The sequence below is a fragment of the Vulpes lagopus genome, chromosome 7, assembly GCF_018345385.1.
Source record: "Vulpes lagopus strain Blue_001 chromosome 7, ASM1834538v1, whole genome shotgun sequence".
NCBI classification, from domain to species: domain Eukaryota; kingdom Metazoa; phylum Chordata; class Mammalia; order Carnivora; family Canidae; genus Vulpes; species Vulpes lagopus.
In genome coordinates, this window is record NC_054830.1 from 24,945,145 (window position 1) to 24,966,548 (window position 21,404).

At 44.6% G+C, this 21,404-nt stretch overlaps 1 protein-coding gene across 2 annotated transcripts in view; it reads right to left on the reverse strand.

Moving 5' to 3' along the window:
• The window catches only part of IL17RD (interleukin 17 receptor D), a 67,331-nt gene that overhangs the window by 45,354 nt on the left and 573 nt on the right, over positions 1 to 21,404 (reverse strand). The gene's annotated exons all lie outside the window — the stretch shown is intronic.

The following is a 21,404-nucleotide window of genomic DNA, read 5'->3' on the forward strand; positions in this document are numbered from 1 at the left end:
AGAGAGTCAGGCATATATTGTGAATAAAAAGATAATCCTAATAATAGTTTACATTATCATGAACCAAAGTTTATATGAGCAGCTAAGCCCCCTTTCAAAGCAGAGGGCAGCTGCTGGTACGGCGGGGGAAATGGTATGTCAGAAATGTGACCTACCTTCAAGTTTGTTTAACTCAGCTGTCAGCCACCGCTTCCTTCCGCCACCTTTCACCAGGATGGGGGCGGAGGCGGCACCCTTTTTGAAGTGTTTTGTTTGCAGAGGCATGGAACTGTCTCAGTACTGGAAGGACCTCATCCCCACTCTTCCTGGGCAGTCCTGACAAAGGCCAAGTCACCCTCATCAGTCCCCTGAGGGTGAAAATGGTGACCCCATCAGAGAGGCAGCCCTGGGGGCACCCTCCTACTGCCCCCCCATCCTCAGAAGTCCAAAGAACATGTTCCGGATGAAGAGTCTTAGTCCCTGGAGGCTGCCAGGAACCTTACGGGAAGGAGGCCAGGAGGCTCAAGGCTGTGCTTAGCCATGGACCTGCCAAGTCATGAAGACCCTCCAGGCATCACGCACTCCCCAAACTGCCACCCCCACATAAACCCCTTTTAGCCAAAAGCCTTAACTGTGTAAGCTAAATATCTGTACTCAGCAGAGTAATCCAGCCCTTATTCAGAGTACCTCAGATGGGTGGGGTGCAGGGCTAGGCTGTGGGGAAGGGACTGACAGTGACTGAGATGGGGGCCCAGGGCCCCACGAAGTGACATTCAGGGAGAAGTGACACACCTGTGTTACTTGTGTGAAGACTGGGTGAAGGGGCACCTTTTGGAAGTAGCCAGGGTCATATTTCCAAATTAGAACAGTGTGGCATCTCCAGCCACTTATTTGGAGTTAAACAGATCTGTATCTACAGAGGCAGGAGGTACATGAGAACTGAAGAAATGGTCCCTGGGGTTTCTCTCCTTTTCAATCTGGATATGAAGCCCATTTCAACGTGTGTTCACCCAGCCAAGGTCTTCCTGCAAAGGCTGAAGAAGCTCCAACCTGCCCAAGGCCAAACAAGAGGAAGAGCCCCAGCAAAGAGTCAACTCCGAGGATGCCACCTCTTCCCTCGCCCCCTCTCAGCCTCACTTCAGCAGTGTGGCTCATGCCATGGAAGCACATGAATTCTATACTAAGTGAATGACCAGATGGTGGCACTGGGGCAACCCTCAAATGATCTTGCAAACATAAAGGGATGGCCATAATGCCAATCATTCTTCTGGCGGAGCATCACAAACCACAGGCCACAGAAAAGGGACCACCATTTGTAGGGTATTGGCAAAGGCTAGAGGAAGGTATGTTCACAACCAAGCTTTCTTTAGGTGTGGTTACTTAGAGGTTCAAGCTGCATGTACCATGCACATCTCAGACCTTCCCATGGGAGATTAAGACACTGTCTGCTCCTGTTGCAGGTGGAATCTCTGGCCTAAAACTACCAGTCCCTTCCCAGAACAACTTGTCATCACTCCTATCTAAGCTCAGAACGTCCCAAGGGTGTGACCCCTGAGATAAGACTCTTCATCCCATCAGCCTTCTCAGACCCTTCTGATCTCTGAATGGGTGACCTCTCCCCAGCCTCTTACTCATCTAGCCTGTTTCACAGACACTGCAGGTGACAGTCTTCCCAACTGTCAATCGGGCATTCCTGTCTCCTCTCCTGCACATCAGAGGACATCAGTGCAAGCCTTCACCTTATCTTCTTAATGCACATCTCTGCTTTTGGGCACCTCAGGTGGCTCAGTGGTTTAGCGCCGCCTTCAGTCCAAGGAGTGATCCTGGAGACCCGGGATCGAGTCCTGAATTGGGCTCCCTGCAAGGAACCTGCTTCTCCCTCTGCCTGTGTCTCTGTCTCTCTCTCTCTGTGTCTCTCATGAATAAATAAATAAAATCTTAAAAAAAGAGAGAGAGAGAGAGAAAAAAAAAAAAGCACATCTCTGCTTTTATCTTCTCTCTCTACCCACCCATATATTGCTAAGTCCAGATCCTCCGGTCTGTTGAGGGTAGCCCAGACTCACTTTTGTGGAGATAAAGAAGTTGCTTTTATGGAGCTCTTCCTGAAATGTTCTTAGGGTATCCAAGGGACCCTCATCTGGGACCCACTAAAGCAACACCACCTCAACCTGGGCAGGTGGCAATCACTCAGGAGGACAGCTCCTGGACTCCAAAGGAAACCAGGGGTAAGGAGCTAGGTTGTCTATGTGTCACAAATGCTAACCTCTTTAGTGTTCTTAATAAGACAGCCTGGTGCAAACGGGGGTACAAGGGAAACAACAACAAAGTTAATCTCTCAGCTCTGCAATTACTCACATGTAGATTATCTGCCAAACAATTTCTTATCTCTGATCAATTTTTATCTGTGGCTGCCTTTCCCCTGCCCCCCACCTCACCACCTAGTGCATACCGAATCCTCTCTTCCCCTGACAGGTGCTGACAGAGTGGTTCAGACCTCCAGGACTGTCAACACCCCAATGTAATTCAGAGCTCATGGGGAGTCTAAGGCAGTGCCTTTGTTTATGGATTCAGTGATTGATTAGGCCCTAAAAGCTCCTGGCCCAGAAGACTAAATGGATTGAAATCCATCATTAACAGTAGCACAGTGTTAAAAAATAAGCGATACAAAGGGACCTCTGGCCATTTGAACAAACCGGACAAATACACAGGAAATGCAGAGGACCAAAGCAGATGAATACCCCTGGGCACCTCTGATAAATCCCACAGGCAAACTGACAATGACCAGCAGAGGTGATGGGGCACATTCTGTAAAAAATAAAGTCATCTGTGTGTGAATTTTCTTTTTCTGGCTTGCCTCTCTCTTTTTTTAAGTTTTTATTTAAATTCCAGTAGTAGGGGCACCTGGGTATCTCAGTCGGTTAAGCATGTGCCTTGGGCTCAGGTCATGATCCCAGAGTCCTGCGATCGAGCCCCTCATTGGGCTCCCTGTTCAGCAGAAATTCTGCTTCTCCTTCTCTCTCTTTCTCCCCTTTATCAATCTTTAAAAAAAAAGATTTTATTTATACCTTTATGTGAAAGAGAGTGAGAGAGCATGAACATGGTGAGCAGCAAAGGGAAAGGGAGAAGCAAGCTCCCCACTGAGCAGAGAGCTCAACATGAGGCTGGATCCCAGGACCATGATCTGAGCTGAAGGCAGATGCTTAATCCACTGAGCCACCTAGGCACCCCCATATTTTTTAAAAATAAATAAAATTTTGGTTAGTTTACACAGTTAATATTATTTTCAGGTGTACAATATAGGGATTCAATACTTCATACAATGACTGGTGCTCATCACAATCAGTGCACTCCTATGTTGGAATATTTTAAAAATTCAAAACCTATATGGAGGACAAAGAGTTCACAGTATTAGAGAAAGATCTGCCAAAAATGGCCATAAGTTAGTATCTTTTCTCTAGAGAGATCAAAAATAGACACCCAGGTGTGCAAGAGGCAAGAGTCCAGGTGGAAACAAAAGTGACCAAACTCAGTAAGGAGATGGAATGGGTATGATAGAAAAATAACTCCCTCTGAGTTTTTTAAAAGTTCAAGTTATCTCAATAAAAGTAACTGTTAGGGTGCCTGGGTAGCTCAATGGTTGAGTGTCTGCCTTTGGCTCATGTCATGATCCCAGAGTCCCGGGATCAAGTCCTGCAGGGGAGCCTGCTTCTCCTTCTGCCTGTGTTTCTGCCTCTTTCTCTATGTCTCTCATGAATGAATAAATAAAATCTTTTAAAAAATAAAAATCATAAATAAAAATAATAAAAATAACTGTTACATTCTTAAGAATTCTAGTCTGTCCTATTTTACAGATAAATAAACCGAGTGGGGTCACATGCCCTGTCCTAATCGCACTCAGCTGGCCTGGGATGCCTTCATCTGGCATGTCACACTGAGGTAAATGAGACAGTCTAACAGTGGCTTCACAAATCAGAATTTGTGAGAACTCCAATAAAACAGGATTAACTTATATTTTATTTATGAGGAAATGTGTGATCAATCCAAAATCGACCTTGGAAAATATATAAATGAAGAAAAGATTTACTAGCCAAATTACTGATACATATAGAATTCCCACCATAATACTAAAATTCAACTATTTTCATAATATGCTATTAAGTCCAAAAGAGTCTATCAATATTCTTATTTTAAAGCCCTCATTCACTTAAACATCTTCCCTAATACTCTCTACTAAAAGCAACATCTCATCCATACCTCACTTTAAAACTACCAGACTAAAAAGTAGTAAAACTTACTCGGAAGGTAAATCATCAGGTAGAAATATTCATTCCTTCTCTAATAAATGCAGAATAAGACAAGTATAAGGTATAAACAAAATAATAAAGAATGAGAATTATAGGGACGCCTGGGTGGCTCAGGGGTTGAGCCTCTGCCTTTGGCTCAGGGTATGTTCCTGGAGTTCTGGGATCGGGTCCCACGTCGGGCTCCCTGCATGGAGCCTGCTTCTCCCTCTGCCTAAGTCTCTTCCTCTCTCCTTCTGTGTCTCTCATGAATAAATAAATAAGATATTAAAAAAAAAAGAATGAGAATTATAAATGTCAATATTTTCTAGAATATGGAAAAATGAGCACACTTATTCCTCTGATAATAGGTTACCACCAATGACTAAGCACTTCCTATGTGGCCAGTTGCAGAGCAAAATATTTTAAAGACAGTATCTTATTTAAGTCTCAAAATAATCCTGGAGGATAATCTCTTACTAATCCATTTTACAGATGAAGAAATTTGCCCAAGGTCATAATAAAGAAGAGCAAATGGCAGAGCTGGGATTTGAAAACCAAATTTGCCCTCTTCCCAAAACACAATTCTTCATCATTATACAGGGCAAGCTGGTAAACAAACACACAATAAGACCTACAAAAAGTTTTGCCATGGTAATTCCATTTGGGAGAATATATGCCAAGTAAGCAAATCAAAATGGCCAAAGAGGCAGGCTGGAAACCAATCTACAAGAAGATGTCCAAGCAGCTTTATAACAGCAATATGCTGGAAACAGCCCAAATGTTTCATCAGTGGGGCTTCAGGGCCAAGAACAGGGGTGCACACAACATGAAAATATTACATGGCCAGTAAAAGTGTCATGTCTGTGAACTATGTCAATGTATGGAAATATCTTTAGAAAACAAATTTAACTAATTCAAAGAGATATATGCACCCAATATTTATAGCAGCATTATCAACAATAACCAAATTATGGAAACAGCCCAAATGTCCATCGACTAAAGGATAAAGAATATGTGATATATCTACAGAATGGAATATTATTCAGCCATTAAAAAGAATGAAATCCTACCATTTGCAAAGACATGGATGGAGCTAGAGTATATTATACAAATGGAAATAAGTTAGTCAGAGAGGACAAAATACCATATGATTTCACTCATGTGGAATTTAAGAAAACATACATAGTGGGGGTGGGGAGGCAAATCAAAAAACAGATTATTAACTACAGAGAACGAACTGATGGTTACCAGAAGGGAGGTGGGTAGGGGATGGGGGAAATAGGTGATGGGGAATAAGGAGTGCACTTAGGATGAGCACAGGGTGATCACTAAATTTGACACCTGAAACTAAAAACCAAAAAAAGAAAACTAATTAAACCAAAAAAATAACCATAAAAAATAAATCCAGTAATTCCAACCCCATAGCAACATGCACCTGTGTGTTCAAGTGTGGAAGAACCACATTTAGGGGATCCTTGGGTGGCTCGGTGGTTTAGCATCTGCCTTTGGCCCAGAGTGTGGTCCTGGAGTCCCAGGATCGAGTCCCACCCACATCGGGCTCCCTGCATGGAGCCTCTTTCTCCCTCTGCCTGTGTCTCTGCCTCTCTCTCTCCCTGTGGCTCTCATGAATAAATAAATGTTTAAAAAATTAATTAATTAATTAATTAATTAAATGTTAAAAAAAAAGGAAGAACCACATTTAATGTTCATTTAGCACTCCCACCCCTTTCTTTTGCATTAGCTTTAAGTTACCAATTTGTAAAAGCAACACAGGGAAGCCCTGCTTTAAGATGTTATAATTCAGAATGTCCTTCTCTTCTGGATCCAAAGAAGTGAAGTTTTCATATAAAAATAAAGGAATAGCTCCACTAATTTCAAAGCCCCCCCCCTCAATTTTGGCACTTTTCTTTTTATTGAAGTATAGTTGACACACTAGGCATTCCTATGTTTAAATCAGAGTAACAAAATCTCCTGAGTTAAAAGTCCGTATCTCAGGAAATTTGTTAGCCATTTAGTAAATTTATTTAAGACCAAGTATGTCTACATATTGGAACATTCTTTCTGTCACCATTTGGTTTGCTCTACTACCACAAGGCCACTCTTCAGAATCTTACTCTTTTCTAACACATTTGAAAACGTTAACACTACTGAAGATAACATAAATCCAAAGGCCACGGAGGAGGAAAGTTTAAGAGTGTCTGAACATAAGTCAATATGAAGGTTTACGCCCCAGATGCAGTTTTTATGGGGTCTCCTTGCCTGAAAAGGAGCAAGGCATGCCCACAATGGTTCATCACACTTTCTCACGGTTGGCGGGGGGAAGGTGGGGGGGTGGGCAGCACACCCCCAACCAGGTACTAGACATTCTCTGACCCTGTCTTGCATGTGGCTCCCTTGGGCCCTCCAACAGCTTCATATATAACTGAGAGGTATAGGGTTATTAGGGTAACAGAGACACAACTAAAGACTACCCAAATTAACTGCTGCATCATTTAAGATGAACAAGGTTGGGAAGTCCTGGGAGGAACTGGGCCAAAGTCAGTGCTATCTGATCCTCACTGGAGAAAGAAAAGCAGATTCCTCTGTTCGGCAAGAGTGTCCTCTGCCTGGGCAGATCCCACATCAGTTTTCATTCCAAGGTGCCTTTTTCTCTGTCCTTACCAACCTACACATCCTGTCTACATTCCTGTTTTGCCCTATACTTGGAATGACTTACTAAAGTCCATCAAGCATAAAGAACCACTGGGCCCCCTGTGCACCTGGCACAGACCCAAAGCCCCCCAATATGGTCATGTCTGCATCTAAGGACAAGCTGTCCAACATGGAAGCCTCCAGCCATGTGTAGTTACCTAAACATAAAGTAATTTGCGTAAAATTTAAAATTCAGTTCCTCGGTTACACTAGCCACATTTCAAGTGCTCAACAGCCACAAGTGGGTAATAGTTACTGAACTGCCAATACAGGGAAGAACACGTCTATCATCACAGAAAGTTCTACTAGACAGCACTGAGCTGAACGGTTTCAGCCCACCTGCCTCTGCAGTTTCAGGTGACATTCTCTCACAGCTGGAAAACTTTTCCCAGCTGTCACCAGGAACCATCTGTCACCTCATCAGACACTGAGGTGACAGCTCAGTTTCACCTGGGCGGCATGTTTTTTTTAAGACACAGTAAAATGGATATTTCCATTAATTTACACTTATATCCATGTCTACCCTTGTGTATCCACCATCACAATCAGCATACAAATCAGTTCCATCCCATCACCCTCCAAAATTTCCTTGTACAGCTCCTTTGTAACAAACCCTGCATATACCCCCCAAAACCATTGATCTGGAAGCTTTCTAAAACAAAACAAAACACAAAACAAAACCTCAGATTCCTGGCCTTCCCCCTGGAAATCTCACTTAAGCAGGTCTGGGAGGAGGCCTGGAATCTCTCCCTCTACCCCCACCCCGCCATGTTCCTCAGGTGACTCTAGGGAACTTCTGGGGTAAATGCCGAATCCTAGTTTAATTTAATTATCTGCAAAGCGCTCCCCTGTATCTCTCTTCCCACCTCCATTAGCTGCTCTGCTGCACATGGCAGATTTCCATCCCAGGCTGGGGGATCGGAAGGCAGGGCAGGCTCGGCTGCCGGGGGGCACAGGCAGGGTAAGAACTCTGTGACTCTGGTTTCTGGCAGAGAGAGGCCTCTTTGCATCACGTGGCCTGCCATCCTAATCCCTTCCTGGCTCTTTGTGCCATGGAATCCTCATCTGGCAAAAAGGAACCACATCAGAAAATAACTGCCTGCCCACCTCCGAGGCTCTCTGGGAAGCAAGGATTTTTTTTTTTTTAAATATAAGCAACATGCTGCTTTCTTTCTTTTTTTTTTTTTTTTTTAAAGATTTTATTTATTTATTCATGAGAGACACAGAGAGAGAGATGCAGAGACATAGGCAGAAGAAGAAGTAGGCTCCATGGAGGGAGCCTGATGTGGGACTCGATCCTGGGACCCTGGGATCACACCCTGGGCCAAAGGCAGCCGCTCAACCGCTGAGTCACCCAGGCTTCCCGCAATGATTTAGATAATACAGAAGGCACTGAGCAGCCAGGATGAAAGGCACCCTGTCCTAGATACATCATCACCACACAGGGCCGCCTTCAGATTGGAACTCTCCTCACCCTGACTGTTCACCTGTCAGATATGGGAGATCAGGACACAAAGTACAATAAAATTGCAACCAAAAAAAAAAAAAATCAAAAATTTTTCCTCCTAAATGCATGATCCCAAGGGCAAGGTACCAAATTCCATTTTTAAAGGGGAATTCGGAAGAGTCAACAACATCTTAGAAAACCTCCTCTGCTCAGAAAGTAAACAATTTACAAAGAGGGTCAACACTTGAGTTTAGCCATTCTCTCCAGCTTCTTCAGTTCTGCTGAGGATTCCTGGAAAACACTTTGAAAAGTTTCAGATGATCAAAGGAAAAGTATGGCCAACACAAGAAATGCTATCATTTAACATCACGTGTTTATTTAGCCCCACCAAACCAAAGAGAGAAGACTGTTTGAAAGGGAGAGAATGCCTGCTTAATCAACTAAAAATGCATTCATTACTATGCTATTCACCGTGGCTTTCCTGAAATCAGACACTTTTGCCCCTAGACCATAAGATTGAAGCGATTTGAAATGAAAATATTTCCTGTCCACTGCTTGCCAGTTTCTAGCCCCAGAGTGATATAACAGATGACATCCAGTACAATAAATGCTTTTATTAACCATAAATTTGAGACTGCTTTAGGGATTTGAAGTGTTGGGTTTCATGCTGAAAAAATGTAATGTTATCCACAGACCATCAGTGAGTAACAAAAACAGAGGCACAGGTTATGCTACTTTGATCAAATTATGGCAAAAAAAAAAATCGTCTTTTGCATTTAAAATAGTAGTTGCATTCAGGGAATATCTTCAAGGAGCACCACAATAGTTTAATCATGTTTTGGAGAGTTTAATGGAAATTCATCCTGAATGCAGATTAATAGAACCAACAGCTTCTGTTAAACAGAAAGGAAGTTGCAAAGTGTTATGAGGCTAAGTGAGCTGAGAAATTCAAATGCTAAAATGGGACCTCTAAATCAAGGTCTGTCAACCTTAACACTATTGACACTTTGGGCCAGATAAGTCTTTATTGGGGAAGGCCGGCTCACGCATTTCAGGGTGTTTAGCAGCATCCCTGGCCCCTACCCACAAAAAGCCAGTAGCAAAACTCCTTCCCAGTTGTGACAATGAAAAATGTCTCCGGGGAACCCCCAAATCACCCGCCAATTGAGAACTACTGCTCTGAATCGAAATCTAGGCCTGCTAAGCAAATGCTGCCTGATTTCTCTTTATCCAAAGACCACATCAGGGCCGAAGAAGTCTCGCGGCGGCCTCAGCACTCAGCTCCAGGGCCTCCCTCTGCACAGAAATGGTGAGCCCAAGTGATTTCTGAAAACCAAAAGCACTCTGCACCCCCTCTCCCACCAAAACCGACGGCGGCACAGCCATGGAAACAAGAACTCCCTCCCCTGTGACCAGAGCAAAGGAGCCTAAGCAAAGGCAACCCCCTCCTGAGGCACAGGCTGGCCGGGCCTTTGTGTCCAGCACATTCCAGCACAGGGGCCGCTGCGGGGCTGGGCGGCACCGCATCCCTGCCAGCCTCCAGACTGCTGCTTTCTGGCCTTTCACGGTCAGGCCAAGGAGGGGACCTGGGACCCGGTGCCAGAAAAGAAAATGAAAAGCAAAGGTGCGCCTCTGCGGCCCATTCTCTGCGTGCTGAATGTCCCACTATTCCATCTCGGCATGACATTTCACGGCCAGCAGGGGAGGGGGCCGGCCGAGAGCGAACAAACGCCAGCAGCACAGGCCCGCCCGCCTGCCCGCCCTCCAGGCCTCATGAATAAAAGATAGAGGGTTCGTCTGGGCCGCCTTCCTGGTACCCTGCAAGAATAACAACTGGACACTTTTTGACGTTTTAACTTACTTTGAAAAAATAACCAATATTAACTTTACACGTCTTTGACTTTACACGCCCTTACTCACCTCTGGGGTAAGGGCAAAGAAAAGAAAAGCCCCGTAATTAGACGGACGATAGCAATACAGGTTAAAGTAATGAAACTGTCTGTAGGGCCTCTACTAAAGTAATTTAGGCAACAGGCGATCACAGAACCAAAAGGCTGGAAACTGACTTCGAGGATATGTTTTGAGTGGAGTGGCCTTTACTGGAAATAAAGTTCAATGTTTTCTTAGCACAAAGGAAAGTCATGACTGAACTGTGGTGCGAGGATGCACTCAACCGTAAACCTGCCCCGGCCAAACAGAGGTTGTAAGAGGCACTTGTTCCTAGTCGCTGAGGGCGACACCTACAACTGTTTGCAACCGGCCCGTGTGAATAGCAAAAGCCTTCAACATTCTTGAGACACCACAGTCCTAATTTTGAGAGCACAATTCATTTCAAATCGTTTTTAAGAGAGGAGATTATATTACAGGATAGCACATGACGCCCCGTGCTTTGGATCCCCAGTAAAAAGGTAGCCTTAATGTAAAGCATCGCGTTTTTAAAAAAGACAACCTAAGACTCAACTGGATTAAACCACTGGCAAGGTATCCATGTGCAACAATTTCAAATAAGAAAAACCAATTATGCTCATCGCTGAAACTGCATCCATATTTGTTACCTACTGATATCTAATACACAACGGCACAATATCACCTTTTAAGGGATCTGGCCAAAATATTTAACTTGATCCTAGTCGTGAGGAAACACTCAGAAATCTAACTTGTGGCACCATCTACACCACAAGTGACCCTGTTATAAAAGACCAAAGAAAAAGGGCACCCCGGGTGGCTCAGCGGTTTAGCACTGCCTTCAGCCCAGGGCCTGGTCCTGGGAGCCTGCTTCTCCCTCTGCCTCTCTCTCTCTCTCTCATGAATAAATAAATAAAATCTTTAAAAAAAAAAAAAAGAAAAAAGAAAAAAAGAAATGGGTGGAAGAGCCGTCCTCAAGTAGAGGAGATGGAAGAGACATGATGTCTCTGTACAAGTGATCTATGTAAGAGTAATCCTTGTCTGAATCCTAGAATGTGATTCAGAAAGAAATCACGAAGGACTGTGAGACAGCTGACATACGCGTGGCAAGCAACTGGTAACTCTAGGCAAAAGGTAAATAGGTGTTCATTTTACTGTTTTTTCAATTTTTCTATAGGCTTAAAAATTTTCAGAATCCAAAATATGGGAGAGAAAGCACAGTAAAGAGAAGCCCAGATAGCAGTAACCGGCGGCCGCCTGCTGGGCTTGGCAAGAGTGGGGAGGAGGGTGCTCCGTAGCAAAAATTTCATCTTCCTAATTAGTTTCAGAAAATATATGTCCAAAATATGAATAATGGTTTTTAAAGGAAAATTACATAGTCTTTATATAACATAGATCTAAGATAAAAAATAAAATTTAAAAAAACAGAATAATAGGACTTATTCACTTAACTGGGCAAAGGGAGGTGGAGATGTACACACAGCAGACATTTATTCATGTTTCTGCTTTTAAAACAGTCATAGGTCCTTTAAAAGCCACTTTATTCCTTTCCCTAAAACTCTTCTCCTGCAATTTATCATTCTCTTTCTCCTCATGTCAAAAAGCCTACTAATTTAAAAACTTTTTAGAACAGCTCTTTAAAACCCCCCTTCCGCCCAAAGTCTCCCCCCATTATCCACCCTCATCTTTCTTTAATGAGATAAAAGCAATAATTACACTAGTCTTGACCAACTCGAAAACTATGCACTTAAAAAAAAAAAAAGTGCGACCCTCTAAGTAAAAGGAAGAAAGCTCAGTAAATGGGAAATGTGCTCAAGTGAAAAGATGTGGGGGTAGAATTTCTGTCTCTTGAGGACTTCAAAACCCAGGGAGGAGAACAATGAGAGAGGCAGCATGTCCAGAGCAGCCTTATGAGGGATGGGGGGTGAATGTCACCTTGGGCGAGTCCAACACTGGGAACCCACGGCTCCACTGCCCTGAAGCAGCCTTTGGGCAGCACAACCAGATGTTACATTTTTCTCTGCTTAATTTTGGTAAAACTCCATGACCTCTTTCTCAAATTAAAAAGGCAATGCTATTTTTTTAAACCACAGGAGCTATCTTTAGTGAAGCCTTCTAAGGATTTCATTAATTCATAACCAGCCAACCAGGACCTTTCCCACAGTCTCCCACAAAAAAGCCCGGGAAGTCACTGACTGCTTGGCTGGATCTGAATATGAGCAGAGGTAAGATCAGAAATATCTAGTTCCTCCCACAGGGAGGCAAGCCATGAAAATCAAAGCCAGGCAAAAACTCATTACCACAGCTGGCCAGCAAACCCACAGCCCTGGAAAGAAGGCAAAGAGCATCTTTGATTCTGGATGGACCATCTAGTGACTTCAGAAAATAAAATGTGTTCACAACCAGAAGGGATGAAACAAAATGAGACCCGTACCTCTGTTAAAAAGACAAAGTTTTCATACCAGCTGGCAGCTGCTGCTAGGAAATGGGAATTATTTCATAAAGTCCAAAAACCAGGATGCTTGGTTAGCACTGGACAATAATATTTTTACATTTTTTTTATCCACAGTGCAAACTGTACAGTCCAAACATCTCCTCTTGAAGCAACAAACACTTTACAAAGTATAGGGACAGAGTTCCCTGTAACTTGGAATCCTTCCTCCATGTCCATGTCTCTGGTATTGATCTCCATCCAATACCAACCCAATCACTACCTCAGTCATCCCCTGGAACATCCTGCAGCCCAGCAGTGACCAAGGTGGACACTTGGTGCCAATAATCTATGATGTGAATAGCTGGAGCATATTTTAGCTAACTCTGAGCACCTAATGCCACATGATGCACTAATGCTGTGAAAACATAAGAAAACCTAGAAGTTCAGAGGATATCTATAGGACTACTGCTCGTCTTCCATGTCACCTCAGCAGAGAGACCACCTGAGATCATCTGCACGTGCCACCATCATTCTCATCAACGACTATAATTTCCTGCAGAGCACTTGGTCATTCAAGGAACATGCAGGGAATAACCTACAATATGCCTGCTCCAGATTTCCTGATGTGGCAGAGAGCAAAACAGATACAGGCTCTGCCCTCATGCAGTTGACGCAACAGTGGGGGAGACAGACAAGAAAACACCAAGTGTCTCATGGTGAAAAGTTCTGTGGAGAAAAACAAAGTGAGGAAAAGAGGGCAACCGCTATTTCAAATAGGGTGGTCACGTCACTATTCTGTTGTCCTTGTTATTTCCATGCTACAATCTAAGCTCCAGAAATCGGGCCCAGCACATAGAAAGCTCCGAACACTCAGTGAATGAAGAAATGGCCACTGAGGGTTACTCTTATTAAACCATTCATCCACTGGAGAAACCTGTCAAGCCTCATGGTTCCTGACAGGTGCACACAGGCAAAACTCATGGCACCCTATAATCCAGTCCCAACCTACATCCTCAGCCTTCCTGTCTTCACCCTGTCAAATGAACTACCCTCCCCCAGCTTTGCCACGTCTTTCTTTCTTTCAAAGGATCCCCCACCTCCTGGTTCCATTTGCCGGGGGGTGGAGGGGGCTTGCCTTCTTTGGCCATCCATTCCCTTCTTCTAAGCCCCTCTGAACCATCCAAATTAAGTTTCTTCTTCATGAACAAATCAAGTTTCTGCTGCTTCTTCAACGCATAACTGCAAAAGGCTGGATGCATTCTCACTAGATCTGGAGTCATGATGGGATGAGTCTGACGTTACTAAATGTAGGGTTTTCTGGCACAGGTGAAATTCACATGGGGAGACCGGGGAAGGGGGAGCACGATGTGGAGAAGCCTCACAAACAAAGGTGAGCTTCCTCCAAAGCAGAGGAAACTAAGGCAAAGAAGCCAAAATTACTGGGAACCACAGGGGACATGGGCTAATAAAAAGCCAGATTTCCAAAGATGTCAAGCAGTGCCACAGCCACTGACACATCATTACCCTGATTCTCACACTGGCAACTGCATAGGTGGACTGTTCTAGGATGAGGAGCAGCAGGAACTGTGGTTCATGTTTTCTGGAAGGAGTGGGGAGGTAGAGAGAGGACAGAGCTCCCTGTACCTTGGAATCCTTTCTGCAAGTCCATGTCTCTGAGCCCCTATCCCTTTTTCTTACAGCCTCAGCTGGGTGGGGAGCCAGATGGTGCTACCATCTTTTGTCTTTTCCCTGCAAAATCTAAGTAACTACAGAACCACACCAAGACTTGACACAGTGTAGCTGCTCAAAAAAAACATGGCTTACCTCTTCACTCCAGATTAGTCTTCTTGAACTTCAGATATTAAGCAGTTAAATAAATCCTAACCATGTGAGTGCCCATGCCCCACCCAGAGCCAATGTGCCCACTCCAGAGAAAGGCAGTGATAAACTGTCACTCAGCAGAGCCCACACTTGCTAGGGCTGACTGCTCGTGCATTGGTCTGGATTACACTGCATTTTCCTCTGGTAAAAGGGGGGAGGCATTTCAGGAGAGAAGAAACCAGAAATCACCTGGACAAAATCGAATCACAGAGAAAGGGTTTTTAAACCATACGGCCTATCTCAGGAAAATGCACTTCTTCATTCCAAGGAAACCCTCCCTCTATCCCCATCTCAGACCAGAAGTCTGGGGCCATAGCCAGCATTTTCTAAAGGGTTACCATTCAATGGGGGCTGGGTTGAAGGTAGTGGGGGGGGGGGTCATTCTACAAAACTGACAAAACAGAACACTTGGAAAAACTCCTAGTTTTTAAGGAAATAAAGTACTTTTCAAATATAAAAAGGTTATATCTAAAGTCTAATCCCCTACGATTTCAGAAGGATTCATCTAAAGCATTCATTTAATGTGTAAAATCTAAATATCCATTGGAACACTTAATAAATGCTATCAATTTCCATTCCCTTTCAAAGTTGCTGCTTCAGTTTTATAGGACATTTCTGATACATTCAAGCAAGCTTCCCTACAATGTAGTAATTTTAATGAAAAAGCCTCATGATTAATGTTCAGGTTTGGAATGAGGAACATACAATAAAATTATAATTTATTAAATTTCCAATAATACTTGCCATCTACTGCCCTTTCAACTCTTTAAAGTACCAGCCTTATGCAAATAAGACATTTTAGCACTAGAAACAAATGCTTCTTAAAAGCGCAGTTTTTTTTTAATGGAGGTAGTTTCCATTCATGCCATTAAATCAGACAATTTATAGGCCAACTTCCGTTTTAGAAGAGAATTACATGTGTGTTCACATCACATCTTTATTTTGTCATCCACTCAGTGATTTGTTGAGGACAGCTGGTACCTATTAAGTCCCCCCTTTAAATGTTGTAGCCTTAATTAGCTACATCCACCTTCCCCCAACATTTCCAAACAAGGAACCAAAGAAAAGGGAAGCCGTTTTTATCACAGATGCTTTGAACAATGGAGTTGTAAATGTTAAAATAATAGTCTCCATTAGAAACCAGGTAGTCATTCCTTTTTTAGGTCCCATCACAAAAACACGGTACGGACAGGGCTTAAATGTTTGGTGTTAGTTACTTAGGTAATTTTTAGTTTCACGCCTGGTGTTATTAAACTTTCCCAAGATACTGCTTGGGAAACGGTTAGGAACAGCCTCCCCAGAGATACTCTTGGCATTATTTAGGCTACAACTCATTACTTGGGACTTCTGAGCACATGAAACCAGCACCAGCAGAGAGTCTGCAAATAGAGCATAAGCATGGTATGGTTTTCTATGAACAGACACCATGCTCTTCCCAGATAATAAAGACTTTCCAACTCACACAGTGAGAAATCCACTTATTGTACGACTTTAACTTGCCACATGTAAATATAACACACTAATTTTATTACAATGTAGATTTCCTGTCTTTAAAAAAAAAAAAAAAGTACCCTATGATGCACTGGCGCTTTAAGTGTGAATTACATCAACAAGCGAAATTTTGAGCAAGATAAGGAGCCACCTCTAGGATTTCCCCTTAGATTTGGTTTCTTAGAGATTTGTCTCAGCTTTTAATCTGTAGTAAGACTATCTGTTTCAATAGGATGTGCTCATTCCTGGGCTTGTGTCTTTTCAATCAGCCAGTGGCCCTGCCGGGTTTAGAGTGGCAGAGAGGAAGTGGCCTGTGGTTAAACAGAGGAAATTCCAAGGCATTTTAATAGAGCAAATAGTCTCTTTACTTCCCACAGGGAAGAGCTTCAAAGGCCCCGGGCCCTGGAGGAGACAATGTGTTGTGGGGCCATCAGTCACCTAATCGTGTGTCAGGACCATTCAGAATGTCCCAGCAGCCAAGACAAACACTGCCCAGAAGGACATTGCCTCCCACCGGACGAGCAAGTCAGGCTGCTGGGAGTTGGGGCCTCTGGCCCCAGCACAGACAGGCCCCCAAAGCTTGCTGAGGACAGGAGACCTCCAAATTTGGGGTAGATGTGAAACAGACAGGGTCTCCACTGCCAGGGTAAAATGCAGGAGAAAAGTCTCCTCCAAGGGTACTGCCCCTCACCCCAACCTGTCAAGCTTCTAGGGATACTGGAGCCCCCTCCCTCAGCCTATACTCTTACAAATGGGGGGGGGGGGCGGTGCAAGCTTTCAGAAGCCTAAAAGCCCATCTATCAGAGGCAGACACAAGGGGCAATGAGAAATGAAAAGATACAATTAATTGCTGATGGGGTGGCCCCAGCAGCAGCAGACATCTGCTGGGCATGGTATGTGAAAAGCTCCGGGACCGATGAGGGGAAAAGAGGGTCTAAAAGCTTAAACACACACACACACATTTTAGGCCAAATGAAGCATGAAAAATAACTTAAAATGAAGACTTACAAAAGCATTAGCAGTTCTTTCCTTTGTAGGGACTCTGTAAGGTTTGAACTGCAGAGAATATGATTTGGATGCTACTCTCCTCTTTCCTGAGACTGTTTTCCAGACAAGCCCAGCTGTTCTGGGGAGGAACCCATGGAAGCGTCAGGGTTGCCTTCACTCCCGGCCTCCTCTTCAACCCCAGGCTAAAGGCATCCACCCAAACCAGGATGCCCTGCCCAACTGGCTCTCCGGGATCCCCTCAGCCAGCCTGACCCCTTTCACTGGTCAGGGCTCTGACAAAGTCTCCACTTCCTCTGTAAGTCCAGGAAAATAATTTAAAGTCAAACTCTGATTTTAAATGTTTAGAATGTGGCTTCTCCCCACTTCTCTGGCCTGGGGAAGTCCTGTCTCCTAAAGCAATGGTTCACATCATTGAGAGAGCATCAGAGGGATTTGTTAAAATGCCAATTCCTGAACCCCCATCGCACTCCCATTCTGGTCGTATTAGCCTTGAATCTGCATTTTAACAAGCTCCCAAGGCAATCCTGATACTGGAAGCCCCTAGACTTTGAGAAATTGTGTTCAGCGGGAAAGGGGAAAGGGTCCACAGCCGGTACTTACTTGCCGGTCTCATTCACCCAGCTGTATCCCCTTGTTAATACAACTAGCACAATGCCCCAGGCACTGCAGGGGCTGGGGGGGGGGGGGAGGTTCGGTGGGATGGATGGGGGAGGGGAGAGAAGGGAGGGCTGTTCAAGAGAGATGGACCCTGGCCAAGAGGATTCCCAATTAACATGGCAAAACAGGCTGCAGGAAAGCATCGCAGTTCTTATAAAAATGTCTCTCTGAAAAATGTGTCAACCAGGGCTGAGTCATTTTTTAACCAAGAATTCTATAAGAGACACAAGAGCATGTATAACATGGAAGACATGGCCACAAGACAGGCAGACCAGATGCAGGCTAGGGAGCCATGAGCTGCAAGTGAATGAAAACGCATCCAATTCAGAATCAAATAAACATGCCTGGGCCCACAGCCAAGGAGAGTTCTTGGATTGGACTTTTATCAGGACCTAAATTTTAACCAGCTGGAACTTCTTCTTTTCCAAGTACCACCCTATTCCTTCCTACCTTTTGAGATGAAGTATTTGCCTTAAATGGGAAACTTGCACTTCATTGTAAAGATGATGCCAGCATTCTGGCTTCCTGAATTCCTGGAGGAGCAGGCTTTTTGCAGGGCAGACATTTGTTTCAGAGATAAAAGACTAAAGAAGATGTACCCCATTTAGATAGGAAGGCATTTTTGTTCCCTCTGCAGGAAACTGTCACTAAATAAAAACCTGTGGGAGCCGATGCCTAATTCTTTGTTCCATCGATGTTTTTCAAGCAACTAGCAAGGCAAGAGGGGGAAAAAAAAAAAGCCTCAGCAGAACCGATTGATATAAAGTTACCCAACATAAAACCATTCCACCATCAAGAAGCAAAAGTTAAGACCCAGTGTGAGGACTGGTTTTAGAAATTGTTACTGCTAAAAAAAACAAAACAAAACAAAACAAAACAAAAAGAAATTGTTACTGCTTTGGGAAAATTGTATTTATTACTCCAAGAGCAAGTTTACCTGGCAAGGGCCCTAAGAGATTTTTTTTTTTTTTAAGTAGTTGAGGAAGTGTGCCCACAACTCATTTCTAAAACACTGAGCTGTGTTCAAGATGGTATCAGCCCCTTAATTGCCCCACTAATAATAGGAAGGTTGTGAAATCTGACCACTTAAACCAGGCCAGCTCCTAAGAGAGCCTCCCCAAAGGGTGTGTTAGAAATGCTGCTGAAGGTTAGCTGGCTGCAGTCACCTTGCGAGTCCTGGGAAAATACACACTGCTGCAAGGGCAAGAGTTTCTGGAACGCTCCCTGGAGATCAAGGGGGTTATTGGCTCAGTTCCTCTGCAGCACCCAGATCCTGCACCCTGTTGTCCTCCTGTCAGGTTCCATGTGACCTTAGACCCACAGGAAGCTGTCTCCTGTTTGATGCACACATATTGACCCTTCTTTTTATGCCTGCATGGCCCCAACTAGACTGTAAGCAACCTTAGAACACAGACCAACATCTATGAGCTGAATACCCATCATCTGGTCACTGGCCAGTCCTCTGACAGAACTTTTGGAAGAACATATGTAGGGAGATGGGAGCAGGGAAGGCTTCCTGCAAGAAGTGCTGCTGGAGCAGAGAAGGGAGGCTGAGGTGTAAAGAGAAGGAATGAAGACAGAACAGCATGTGCAAAAGCCTGCTGTGTAGAGGACACTGGAACTCAGTGATCTCATCTCTCCACCCACTTCCTAAAAATCATCACTTAATATAGGATTTAGGAGGAAGGCTGCAGGGTCTAATTGGGCTCAGCCAAGAATTACAGGGTTCCAGGCTCAGAGCCCACCAAGACGAGGTTAAGTGCCTGGCTAAAGAAACCTGTCCTAGACACAGATGTGAACAAATATTGACAATGCAGTCTGGTGAGAACTAAGTGCAAGGACCTGGTTGAGAAGGCAAAGAGAATGACATTCAGGGAGGGCTTCCTGGAAGGTGGTATCACCCAAGCTGAGGCTTAGGACAAGCAGAAGGTGCTCAGGGGGAGGAAAAGGCATCCTAGGAGCAGAGAAAACAGGCCTCAACAGCACAAAGGGCCCAAAAGTTAGGGAGCAGGCTGGAAAGGTGGGTATGCAAGGCAGATGGGCAGGAGGGGTTGAAGAGAGCTGGTGGCTCCATCATATGCACCAAAAGGCAAGTCCAGGAAAGGAGGAGTCATGTATTGGGTTGAGAAGAATGTGGAATCTGGGAGGGGGCTTCCATACTCATTCAAGAAGGGATGAAAATGACCCAAGGAGAGAATTAGTGGGACCAAAGTAAAAGCTGTTTAGAAGGTCACCCCCAATTAGGAGTTGTGGTGGGAGAAAGGTCAGCCTCAGTGTGAGGATCCTGGGGCACAGGCCACCATTAATTTGGGACAGGGGTGCAGTTAGAGGAAATGAACACATTCCCACAGGCATAGAGAATAAAACCACCACCTTGGCTCCTTTGGGTCACTATTATACCCAAACCATTAAAACTTCAAAAGCTTTGTACACAGATGCATGAAGCCACCTAGACAACTGCAGAAAAATAGCAATTTGGACTGACCCACCTATGCTGTCAGATGAAAACTCAGAATGAAATGCATGTAATGCTCTCACAGTTACTCAAAAGCTGAAATATCCATTTAGATCCAGAAAGTTTAGCAGGATTAATAAGTCAATATGAGATAGCCTTAATGAAAACTTCTTGATCTAAAAATTGGGGGAAACTTGCTATCTTAAAAATTAATAGTTATTTAACTAAATAAGACAAAGTAAGAAAATATGATGTTTTACTCAAACAGGAAGGTTATATGCACTATGGGGTTGGTGGGAGGGTGTGTACGGCTATCAAGTTTGAAGACATCCCAGCTGCCTGACTCATACCTGGTCTTCTGCACTGTGCTTCTCTGAATGTGGGACAAGGTAGCGGGAAGCACTAGCCTGAGACTCTAAGAGAGTACTAGGTCCTAGGCCTTGACTGCACTGAGGCCATGCAGAACATCCCAGGTGTGTCAGAGTTGTTCTAAGCAAATGACCCATCTCTCAGCGCAACAGTACTGGGATAATTAGGAAGTCCCCTTTAATTCCCATTTTCCAGGTGAAGAAACCAGAGTCCAGAAGAGCCAAGGTCATGTCCGTGGCTTCCTGAGTGCAAAGCCCACATCCTCTCCACAAGTCTAAGGAGCTTGAGTAACCTGATGCCTGGCTGCCCTGACTTGGGTAGGAGACGTGAGGCAGACAGATGTAGTGCGGGTTCCAAGCCCAGGAACCCTGGTGGGAACCGGTGGGGACCGGGGACAGCAGCATCCCCGCGCACATCGCTCCCTGCCCAACTCCCCACCACCCGGACAGCGTCGAAGTGCTCCGTTACAGCAAGAAAACTACATCTGTGCACCTCTCCAGTCTCCTCTGGGGCACCTGGCCGAGGCGACAAACTCATGCCTTCCTTTGGCCTAGAAAAATATCCGCAAGTCAAGCTGGGGCCGGGGAGAGGGGGTGTAGGTCATCCGTGAGACCGTTCCCTAGACGAAGCGCTGAACGGGGAGCAAAGTTTTCCAGCAAGGCAGGAGTCGGAGGTGGGGTGAAAGTGGGGTAAGCCGGCCCAGCCTAGAAGGAACAATGCGGCCACGAGAGGGGGCGCATCCCTCCCCAGCGCTCCAGGTCCCCTCTCTGGCAGTCCCGGGCCTCTACAGAGTTTTGGACCCGA